Source organism: Gymnoscopelus microlampas (genome assembly GCF_963454915.1).
Source record: "Gymnoscopelus microlampas genome assembly, chromosome: 19".
Lineage (NCBI taxonomy): Eukaryota > Metazoa > Chordata > Actinopteri > Myctophiformes > Myctophidae > Gymnoscopelus > Gymnoscopelus microlampas.
In genome coordinates, this window is record NC_139956.1 from 32,656,113 (window position 1) to 32,668,727 (window position 12,615).

Sequence of the window (12,615 nt, forward strand, 5' to 3'; positions counted from 1 at the left end):
TATGGCCCCCATAAATCAGGGCCATTGAACACCCTTTACGTCTGTGTGTTGAACCATTATTGAACCAATGAAAAGCATTAAGCGCTTTTGGCAGAACCAGCTAACTCCATTGGATCCTCAATTTTTCTGCTAAACCAGCAAAGTCCACCGGAGTTTGCTGGTTTAGCTGACTCCAGGCTACACCCACTTTTGACCTCCAACCTCATTGTGAGCTTGGAGGTCCATTCAGCTGTTTTGAGTTAGCTGGTTCCTGCCGGACAGCAGAGATATATGATAGACCTGACCAAATATATTATTGTACGTTAAGATCATTATAATCATCACCTTCTCAAAGTCACAATTTTCTTCTATTGTGCTTGGACCCCATATGTACTTTTTCCCGCAGTTCTTTTTTTAATCATCATTATTGTTGTGTGTGTGAATGTCATGAGTTACTGTATATAACACCACAACAAAAAGAGAGGAAATGCTCAAACCACTTTCAGAAAGGAAGTTCAGTGAGTTCAGATTGAAGACTTTTTCCATAACATTATTATTTAGTGGAAGACAGGAGTAATACGCATATTGTATGTACAGTTTAATCAATTAATTCAATCACTTATGTATTTATTTATTCATCAACATAATCATGAACAGCACCAAAAGCAACAATGCACACAAGTTTAACACAAGGTATATTTACATAAAGGGGGGGGGGGGGGGGGGGGGTGCCGATGGGGTTCGGTTGTCTGACTATATGGGGGCAAGCTAGTGGGGGATATAATTAACTAAGTCCAAGTGCAATTTGCGGACAGCTGCTTTTTTAGGTCAGTTTTGAATATGGCTGTTGGTAGGGCGTTCCACATTTTGGTGGCAGAATGGTAGAATGCATTCTTCCCCATGATTGTGCCGAATTTAGAGGGAACAAGATCAGAGGAGCTTCCTCTGGTGTGATGCAAGTGCTGCCCCCGATTGGTTGCCACGTGGGGAGAGGAGACACATGCAAGCTCTGATGCATAGAATTATGGGATTGATCAGGATGAGGGGAAAGAGGCACACCACCTGCAGACACATTGCGGGACGACAGCGGAGCTAGTAACACTGCAGAGCTCCAGACCCTGATGCTGGATAGGAGGGAGTGGAGGGAAGCGATCCAGGAGTCCCACGTTGGTGTCAGTTAGACCTCACTCCCTGCATCAAAGACTGAGACATTTGGGGAGGCGTAATGGGAGGGAGGGAGAGAGGGAGGGGGGCAATGAGAGTGATAGCGGGATAGAGTCCAAAGGAAAGACAGATTAAGGAGAATGTAGGAAAGAAAGAGGAAAAGCTAAATGAGTTTGAACATGACTAATATGGAACAGGCCTTCTAAATGGGAAGCTGTGACCAGCTTACTGTATAGCTTCAACAATAGAGTATATGGTGATGTGAGCAAGTGGGCACCTAGCACTCATACTGGCTGAGGGTTTATACTGTGTCTCAAGGCAAATGTATCGTCTACTCACAAAGGTGTCGCTTGGCTGAAAATCTGTTGTTATTATAGCGTAAGTTCCAGAATGGGACGTACTATGGGATATCATCGCCCCCTAGCGATGCTACAGAGCAAACACATCGATCTCCCGAGCAACAATCCTCCAAAAGATTGGAAAATGGTTAGAGTGACGTAAAAAAAACGGCGACCGGTTGTAGTATAAATAACTTACGTCATCACTGCTCGACCTCTTCTTCTACTCTGCAGTGACTGCTTGCACTCGGAGCTGAACGAAACATCGGAGGAAACTAAGCGAATTCCAACACAACCTGAAGCGAGGGCACAAGTTGTTCCTTCACGGGTGCTTTCGTGATAAAATAAGTTTCCGTAATAACTCTCCCGAGTTTTCTTCTCAACTTTTTCGACTTTCCTGTCTTCTCAGTTTTCGAACCACGAGTGGCTAAGCTTGTGCTAGGCTAGCTTAGCCTCTGTTGTTACACCTCGTGTCGGAAACAACAACAACAACAGCAATGGAGTCTCCTCGTCCCTGCAGCAAGAGGGGATGCCTCCTCCTCATCGCAGCAGAAGACGAGCACACTCTGTGTTTGTCCTGCCTGGGGCTCCCACACGCCTGGGCCGCGCTCCGCAGAACGGAGGCGGAGCATGGCTGTGGCCCCTGCGGCGCTTTGTCCCCGCCCCAGCTGGAGAGGCGTCTAGACAGGGCTGGAGACCTAGCAACGACAGCTAACGGCAGTGCTAGCCCCGAGGCGCCGCCCGCCAAGGCACCCAGAGCGCAGGCGGCTAGCACTAGCAGGGGGGCTATGGGCCCTCCGCTCCACGCGCCAGCGGAGCTATCCCTAAGCGAACCGGGGAGGCCAGACTGGCTCCCCGGTCCCCCGGGAGCGTCGTCGAGGAAGTCATCGGACCTTCCCAGGGTAGCGATGACCTCCCCTCTACCCCCACCTCGCCCGTAGCCAACTGGGACTTCGCCGGATGCTGCTACGATGGCGACAGCGAGGAGGACGAACCTCTCGCACCGGAGGTGGAGGAGGACGACGACGACGAAGCCATGACCTCCTACCAGGAGCAGGAGGAACCGATGGTCAGCCCGGATCCTCCCATCCTGGAGCCAGAGGAGGCGACGGCCTCTCCGGTGCCTAGCCAGGAGGCCAAGGTAGACGGGGAGTCTTTCTTAACTGTGCTGCGCCGCGCCATGGTTAGGTGCGGCCTTGCCCAGCCGATGGAGCCTGCGAGGTCGTCGATGGGGGCCCCCATCCCGGGTTTCCAGGGACTGGCGCCCCTCCCCCTTTGTATGGTCGACTCCAAGCTGCTTCCAGAGGCGGATGGCGTCAGAAACGCGGTGCAGTTCTCCTGGGCGGTTCGACGAGAGCCAGTCTCACTCGGCGTCAACGTCGACATCGCCACGGGGAGCGACCTGGGGGTGGCAGGTCTCCCTCCCATGGACCGGGACATAGCCACCGCCATCGAGAAGGCCAAACCGGGTCGGGTAAGCAAGGACCGCAGGGGCGGACACCCCACCTTTACCAACCCGAAGCTAAAGGCCCTCTCCAGCTCGCACGCCATTCTCTACAGAGCCTCCGCGTCTGCTGTGAAGGCGCTGAACGTGGGGTCGATGCTCCAGGGGTCGGCCGCGGAGAAGCTCAAAGAGCTGGTAGCCCGGCCTCTGTTGGAGTCAGACACGGTGGTGGACCTGCACTCCACATTCATCGACGACGCCACAGAGCTCGCCAAGCTGGTACAGTTGGCCATACTGTGTAGCTGCAACGCCTTAATGTGGACCTGGCGTCGGAGTCCAAGGCCATCGTAACTACGGGTCTCAAAAGCCTTCCTCTGACGCCAAAGAACCTGTTTCACACCGCAGCGGACCTCATCGCCAAGGCCCAAGCCGCGGAGAAACAGCTGGAGGAGACAGCCGCTGGACTCCTCTCCGCCCCCGCGGCCTCCACTTCCTCGGCGAGGCCTCGGCAGCAGGGGGCGGCGGGTGGTACACGCCAGTCCGGACGCAAACGTGGAGCGTCCGGGACATCCAGCGCTAGAACCAGCTCCTGGGAGCGTCCACGGGGCTCCTTCGGTGCCACGGATGCCAGGCAGAAGGACAAGGAGCGCGACCCGCCTCCTCCTCCTCCTCCGCCCAGGGCCCAACGTAAACACAGCGGCCCTGGTCGCAAAGGTAGGCAGCAGAAGTGACACTTGCCGCCCGTTTTGTTCGGGCGCTCAGCCCCCCTTCGGCTCCTCTGATAGGGGTAGAACTCTTAAAAATGGCGCTTTCCTTGCCCACCGGACAGAGTCAAGGACGAGTCCACTGGTGCAAAAGAGACTATGAAAGACGCTTTCGGCAATGGATACGGTTCAGAGCCATGTGTGTTCTCTCAAATGTTTGTCACATAATATTACCTGTATAAGGAAAAAATGTGTGTGTGTGTGCCGCCTGTGTGGAATAAATCCATTGCTGAAAACACAAAATGCTCATTTTTTCCCATGCCATGAAATGCCAAGGAGACAGAATTCCCGGTGGGAACCCTTGTCCTCCGATACAATTCATGAGTCCTCAGTGTCCGCCATGTACCCCAGAAAGAATTGGGGAAACATTCCGAACACTGTAGGAACGTCCACTGTGCACGCTGTACGTATTATGATTCTATCTCAGGTAAAACACCCTGCTAATGTAATCATATATGTGTAATGTCTTGTGTAGAACAGGGGTTTAATCTAGTCAAAACATTATTTCCATCTGCAGTCTGCAGTTCTCTCTTCCGTCCAGCAGAGGGCGTCCAAACACCTCTGTAGTACGGAAGAGTCACGAAATGGTCGCCTCTCTCCCCTCCCAAGATGGCGGAGGAGGGGCAAATGTTGTTGACTCTGTTAAAAAACCCCGGTGTTACACCTGCGAAACTCCCCGAGGGGAACGAAAGTCTCGCCCAAAGGTAAACACGGTTCACAAAATGGCAGTCCCCCTCAACCGCTAAGATGGCGGCCAGGCTGAGACGGGACTTACAGCAACGGACCCCGGTGCAACCTTATCAACGCTCCCCGACGGGCATAGCGGCCCGAACAGGTACTGCACCGCAGAAAGGTCCCAATATCCCGTCACTCAGGGCAACGAGGCCTTGCGTTCCCATGGGAACAGGCGCTCGCTCAGGTGACGGAGACGACATTAGCCCAGCTGGCGCTAGCATAATGCTACAGGGTGGATGTCGACGGTCGATGGGAATTCCCGTCTACGTCACGAACGTCACGGGCTTCCCTAACCAGCGTACGATCGGAGTCCGACAGGACGGATGACGTCAGCGGCCCCCACCCTCCCCACGAATCCTCTCACTCGCTGTCTTTCCAGTGGAAAGATTGCAACCCATATCCTTAGGTGTTACGCACCGTGTAAAAAGGATGTAGGTTGCGACTCAGAAGCTCCCCCCCCACTGTTCGCTTCGATAGTGTTCTCCCGGGCGTCAGGCCGGGCGGCCATCACGCTGCGGGACGGGGTAGTAGCTCTTTTAAGCGAGGATGCTATCAAAGGGCTATCTCCGAATTGGAACCGACTAACGGTTCTACTCGGAATATTTTCGGGAGGAAAACAGGGGGGGGAGGGGGCGTAAGACCTATTCTGAACCTCAAGGGCCTGAACAGGTACATGTTGGTTTTCTAAGGTTCGTACGCTCACGACGAAAACGATGCCGGAGCAAGCTCGTCAGGGTAATTGGTGGACGTGTTTTTGGATCTCAAGGATGCCTACCTCCACGTCCCAATCTACCCACCGCACCGAGAATTTCTGCACTTCGGCTTCGAAGGCAGAGAGTACGAGTACACGGTGCTACCGTTTGGCATATCACTGAAGCCCAAGGGTGCTCGTGAAATGCACGGAGGCGGCTATGATCTCGCTGCGGCAGCAGAGTCTGCGTCTGGCGACGTATATAGACGAATGGCTGCTGTCAGCGGAATCAAGGGAAGAGGTGGCGCGCCACAGAGTGGCCATCGCTCACCGGTAGTCCCTGGGCTTCACAGTCAACGCTCGGAAGAGCGTTCTGCCTTCGCCCCAGCAAACCACCAGGATGGTCGCGCGCCTGTCACAGGACAGGATAGCGGGTTTTCTGGCCTGCGTAAGATCCATGCGCCAGGGGCGCAAGGTCACGTGCAGGACTTGCACTCATGGCCTGGGCCGTGAGCTTCTTTTCAGCTTAAAACAGACTGAACAGGAAACCTTTCAGAGACGGATACAGTATCTCAGGATACCGCGTTCCATGGGCTCTAAAAGGTGGTAGTGTCAGCACAGTATGTGTTGTCACTCCGGCAGTAGACGCAGGCGAACCTCTTGACCAGGTGTCAGGTTAGGCGCCGTAGTGTCTGGGGGTGTGACTACCACGGGCGCCAGTCTCTCAGATGTATGGAGCTCTTCCCAGGAGAGAGCGTACATCAAGCACCTGGAGCTATTGAGGGTCTTCCTGGCTCTCAGCCACTTCGGGGACCGTATCGAAGGGCGTCATGTTCTGTTCAGGAACGGACGACACCGTAACGATATGCCGTGTCAACAAATAAGGTGGATTGGATCCCTTTGTGTTGGACAGTGGACCTGCGACATTACGCTATATAGCATTTAATGCTTGGCGCAGTTGCGCTCCATTCTCGTGGAGGGCCTCCTACACAGGACCTGCTAAAAGGTCCAGGAGGGGGCCGCGATACGGGGAATGGTTGCTCTGCCTGAGGGCAGTGGATCTCATAAGGGCCCGGTTTGGCCGGGCGCAAATCGGCCTATTCGCATCCGGAGTGAACAAGTAGTGCCAGCGCTTCTTTTCGCTCAGGATGGAGGGCCAGTCCCTGGGAAAAGTCGCTTTGGCTCACGTAAGCGTGCTGCTTTACGCGCCTTTTTTCCACCCCTGGAACCGATCCGCCCAGCTTTGGTTCGGATCTGGGTTCGGGGGGTGAGGATTTTCTGCTGGTGGCACCAGCGTGGGGCACGCACAGGCCGGGGTTAACTCCCCTGTTCTATGACGCGCCGTGATGGATTCCCCCCGCTCAGGTCCGTCCTGAGCGGGGGGAAGGAGGTGTTCCACGAGAACCCCAAGGATCTCGACCTGTGAGTTGATCTCGTGCAACGTTGTGTCTAGTCTCTCAGAGCCTTTCCCCTGTGGTAGTGACCGCTATGGGGGGGTTGGGGCGATGTCCACTTGGGGTCAGAGTGACACTCAGTGGACTATGTTCGAGACTTGGTGCGTGGAACGGTCGCCTCAGGCGAAAGCTTCTTCAAGCTTCAGTGGTGGCTGGTCTGACTTATCTGCATGACAGACTAGTTCAGGGTTTGGCTTTCTCCACTGTAACGGTGTGCTTACACTACTATCTCCGTGTGCCATAAAGGTTACCTTGGAGAATCAGTGGGAAAGCAACGGCTGGTGCACCGTCTTATGTACAGACCTGTGGTTCCACATGGGACCTGGTCTTGGTGCTAACGCACGGTGCAGGCCTCCATTTGAGTCTCTTGAAACGGCGTGCCTACGCACTTTTAGTTTCAGAGCGACGTTCCTTTTTGGGAAGCTAAGGGGGGTTGTTTAACCCTCCACCGCTTGGCTCAACAAAGGATGAATCGGTGACAGTGTCTCGGTCCAGTGTTGTCCTTGAGACTCTACTGTCTGGTTTTGGAGGCTGGTCAGGTGTCGCCTCAGTTTTCGTCTCCTACGGCCGAGGCTGTGGGACAGCGATAGCTAAACCGATTCTGTCCAGATGAGTCATGGAGGCGAGTCGGTTGGCATACGGGAGTAGTGGCACTATGGTCCCGGTGGGACTGCGTGCGCATTCTACTCGGGGTGTGTCTTCATCAGGGGCCCTTTTAAGAGGGTTTTGATGCAGGACGTATGCTCGGATGTCACCTGGTCGTCATAAGTTGACATTCATCTCGTTCTACAGCCTGGACGTGGCGGAATTGGAGATGGCGCACACAGTCCTGGGTGTGGTAGTTGCGCAGTGGTTGGCCGGGGTCGCAGGACCTATGGGCATGCGTTTTTCGGCGCCTTTGCGCAATGGTTGGTTCAGGGCTTTCAGGTGACGGGACAAGCCAGGGGCTTGGTCTCTCTGTGTGGCCCTGGATAAAACCTTCCTTGCCCTCTGGGGACCTGTTGAACAGGGGTCCTGGGAGGAGGAGACCTTGGTTTCCCTGCCTTATCGAGTCAGACTGGAATTGTCTGGACCGGTGGCTGGGGTCAGGACTTGATGTCTGCCAAGGTCTTGCCTTACATCCTCCTGATACATGATCCTGTGGGATCATGGGCTGCCTGATGGCCGTGGTCGGGTCGGGAACTTGACCTGTGGCCTCGGGTGGTGTTGGATGGGGTTGGTGGAACTGTAGCTCCCCCGGGGGACGTGTATGTGTCCCATAGTAAGTCCCATTCTGGAACTTACGCTATAATAACCCTAGATTACGTATGTAACCCAGGTTTTATTATTAATGTAAGAATGGGACTTACGTTAGAACCCCCTCTGAGTGCAATCTAGCATGCAGAGTAGAAGGTTCCGAGGTCGAGCAGTGATGACGTAAGGTATTTATACTACAACCGGTCGCCGTTTTTTTACGTCACTTTAACCCTTTTCCAATCTTCTGGAGGATTGTTGCTCGGGAGATCGATGTGTTTGCTCTGTAGCATCGCTAGGGGGCGATGATATCCCATAGTAAGTCCCATTCTTACATTACTAATAAAACCTGGGTTACATACGTAACCTAGGGTTTTCAGCAATCGACACCTTCGAGACCAGCGGATGAATTCTAAATAATCACTTAAAGGTAGGGTAAGTGATATTTTTGGGCTACAACAAAAAGTATTTTGTTAAAAGGTTAAAGCACTATATTCTGATAGTAATCATTGCTATAGAGAGTGTTTGTACAGTAACAAGAGTCTCCCCGTCTCTCCAGCTCTTTAATAAACAGATTATACATTTTCCGGTAGGTGTCAAAATCTCAGCCAATCAGGAGAAAGTACCCATTTTAAGCTTCATTTTTATAGTGTTCCAGTTCCAATTTTGCCTGCTCATTTCTTAGTGTCATCACTTCCAATTTCACTTGTTTAATCGATATCCTGATTGAGCTCTCTATCCTGATTGGATAAAATTGGAAATGAAACTGAAACGAAAATGCATTTTCTGTTTTATAAAGAGCTGGAGAGACAAGGAGACTCCTTTTACTGAACAAACACTCTATAGCAATGAGTACTATCAGAATATAGAGCTATTTAACATTTATTTTAACCAAAGAAAATCACTTACCCTACCTTTAAGCCATATATACTTTGTCGTATGCAGTGGTGGAAGAAGTACTCACATTTTGTAAAGCAAAAGTAGCAATGCCACAATGTAGAAATACTCTGTTACAAATAAAAGTACTTTACCAAAATGTACCATTTCACAAGTTTCCAAATGTATAAAATCCTTTGAAAATAGCCGATCTACTGTACAACGCGTTGTGAGCTTGTAGATCGGCTATTTTCAAATAGCCGAAGTATATATATATAGGTCTGAAGTGGTTAATGTATGTTTTACAAAGTAACTAGTGACTAAAGTTTTCAAATAATTGCAGTGGAGTAAAAAGTACAATATTTGCCTGAGATGTAATGAAGTAGAAGCAAAACTATTGAAAATTGGAAATTGGAAAAATACCTCAAAATTATACTTAAGTACAGTACTTGAGTATATGTACTTAGTTACTTTACACCACTGGTCGTGTGACAAATAGCGGATCTAAAAGCTCACAATTAACGCGTTGTGATGTGATGTGTTGTGAGCTTGTAGATTTGATATTTTTAGTTTTTTGTAGAACACTCATTCTTTTACAGTTTAATTGGTTAGTAGAGGTACATCCTTGGTTATTTTCAAAAACAAACCTGGTTATGTAACTGAACGTTTCTCACAGTCAATATTTAGGACTGTTCCTTGCCAAAAATGCATTTGCAAATGTAATTATTCATTATATACTAAGCCAATTTCAAAATCATTCCAAGGGCACAGCTCCAAAAAACATTTTTAAAGTGAGTTTTAAACACTAACCAATTTACCGTTGGACTGTTATGTTATATTGTAAGTGAACAATCAGGAATGAACCCAACCATTTATGTATTCATTCAGAATTCATACTAATCATCAGTCATGTGTGATTTTACAGTTACAGAAATTATCATTCTTGCTAAATCCGGTATATTGACATGCCATTTATATATATATATATATATATATATATATATATATATATATATATATATATATACAGTAGGTATATATATATATATATATATATATATATATATATATATATATATATATATATTGATCAACCCCGGCTGGGTCACCTGGGCGAGGGTGTATGTTGTTGTGAGACCCGAAACACCCGATGACCCCAGGCTACAACACTGATGATACCAAACTAGACCAAACTAAAGCAATAAACTAAACCATTGCTCCTACAGTCATTAATGCATATTAAACATAATTAACGATTAAACTAAATATTAGTAGGCTACTAGCAGCAGAGTTTAAGTTCCTTTCCTCCGTGTGGAAAGCATGTAGGCAGTTAGAAGAGGCAAACTTAAAAAGAGTCCAAGGCACAATGTTCAGTTGAAAAAATATATATTAAAAAGACTTTTATTATTACAGGGCTTGGCAAAGACAAAAACGTGCTGACGGCTGCCAACATGTTTTGGCTCCCAGAGCCTTCATGACCACTGAATATGACAGGTGATACATGTCATCATAGCGACCAAGGACTGTCAATCATTGTCTCACAATGGCTACAAAATACATGTACTGTATACACTCATGACCACAAAAGCCATGCAATTTTACACATATTCCATAGTCACAAACATTAAATAAAAAAGCATAAAATGGAAAAAAAAAGGAAAAAGAAAAAATGGGTAGGCCTACCCAATAAAAAGAAAGAAAGTAAAAAAAAAAAAACATTTTCACTTTGGCATTGGGCATTAAAGCCCTGACAGTGGAGTGACCGGGTGCATTTCTCCTTTCCGACATGTCGCCTTTCCGACGTTGACGAACCCTATACCTAACCCTCACCCTAACCCTAACCGCACGCGGAAGCCACTAGTCGGAGTGGTGAGATGTCGGAATGGAGAGTGAACACCGGAGTGACCACAGAATACATACTATATACACATTATAGACCTTGTAAAAGATTAAAACAATAAAACAAATAATTACAGTTAATAATTAGTACCGTAGCATACTTGACTGGACAGTTGGTGCCGTGGCTTGAATGTGCATGCTGAGTCCGGCTGAGTTCCGGGACCAAGTTTTAGCATAGAGCAATATGATCCCGCTCACTCATTTCAATGAAAGCTGCTCACCCAGCGCACATATGTCCAAAAGCGACTCCCTCCGTATTCATTGCGTCACTGAGATCATAACCGCATGCATATTAGTGTCCTTTCTGCATCCACGTCATGAACTAACTAATTCAAAGAAGACAGACTGACAGATGGGTCATTCCAGTATTGGAGGACATGTTACGTCCCATCCATGACTAATAATCCATGTACAAAATACTATATCATGCAGTTGATGTGTAACTTTTCCTTGTCCTGATACCAAATATAAATAAACTGGGAGAAAAGATTGTTTGGAAATATTTGTTTAAATACTAAATAAGTCTGGAGTACCCCCTAAAATGCTACTTTACTCTTGTCCCACCCCCTTGGTGACCAAATTGAATATCAGATAAAACTGTTAAATTACATTTAAATGTTGTATTTTTTGTGTTGATAGATGTGGAAACATCAGTATTATTATGCAAGGAACCTGTGTCCCACAATTTAGATGGAACCCTGTTACCTTAACCTTTTTAGCATGATAGAAGAAGAAGTGTGAGTCACATGGCACACTGGTAGTGACATCATCAAACACTTTACTAACAGGGTAGAGCAAAGGTATGTCCTCTGTTCTATTTTTTATATTGTTATAACCTTGTCAGCCTTGATTGAATGTCTCACTCGACTTGGCGCAACAATGTTATGCATATTATCACCTATGGACACAAATCTTTGCTTATTTACTTAAATAGCAACAGCTAGCTCAACAGCTAGCTTCTATTCCTGATAAATAGCTAACATTAGTATGGATTTTCAATCCTGTTACTTACAACACTGTTACTTTAAATAGAGTAATAGAGTTGTACAACATTAACAGGGTTGCATTAATATAATTTAAAAAACTATTATTTATGGTGGTTCAATTAAAAATATTAAATAATCTAAACTATAATTTAGGTTAATCTACATATTTTAAACATTACTGAATTGTACAGACTATATTGTTTCCTTTTATTTTCACCATGTAGTCAAAATGAGTTAGACATACTGTATAGTTGTTTGGATAATCAAGTTTTTGATAGTTTAATACCTATTGTTGATGAATAACAGAAAATTGTCAAATAGAAGGTTAATTTAAAAAAAGATTGAAGCCCAAATGTCCTCCAATTCTGGAATGACCAGATATAAATTATCCCTAATGAGATCTCTGTGGTGTAATATGTTATTACCTGGCTTTGAACGTGATATCATATTATGGGAGGTTCGGGCTTCGTGAGACCTATAAGGAGCGTGCCCGAGAACCGACCACGAAGTCTATGCAAATAATCTATACTACATGTGGAGACGCTGTATGTAAGAGTAGTGTTCAGTAAACAGTCTAACGCAAGCTTTTGTAGTCTTCATTGTCTCTAAACGAGAACTCAACAATCTCCATGTGGGCATAAAAGGTACACAGACAGACAGGTAAAACGTATACAGTGTGTGTGTGTGTGTGTGTGTGTGTGTGTGTGTGTGGGTGGGCGGGCGAGCGGGCGGGCGTGTGTGTGTTTTCTGTACTTTAACTCTGTCCACAAAATCTTTCACCACACCACACTATTGTAGTTTAACAGTATGATCATCTATTCGATAGTCCTCACTTTCTATAGCTTTGAATTAGGCCATTTGATAATCCTGACTGAGTGGTTGAGCATGACCTTCATCACTATCCACTTCCATGCCCATGTCACCACATTGCTCTGTCTGAATGCCTTCTTTTCCCTTCCTCAACTCCTCAATCATGTTACTCTGTTTCTGCTGAAGCAGAGCTTGTTCCTTCCTCAAATCCTCAATAATTTTATCTCTGCTTTGAATGTCAC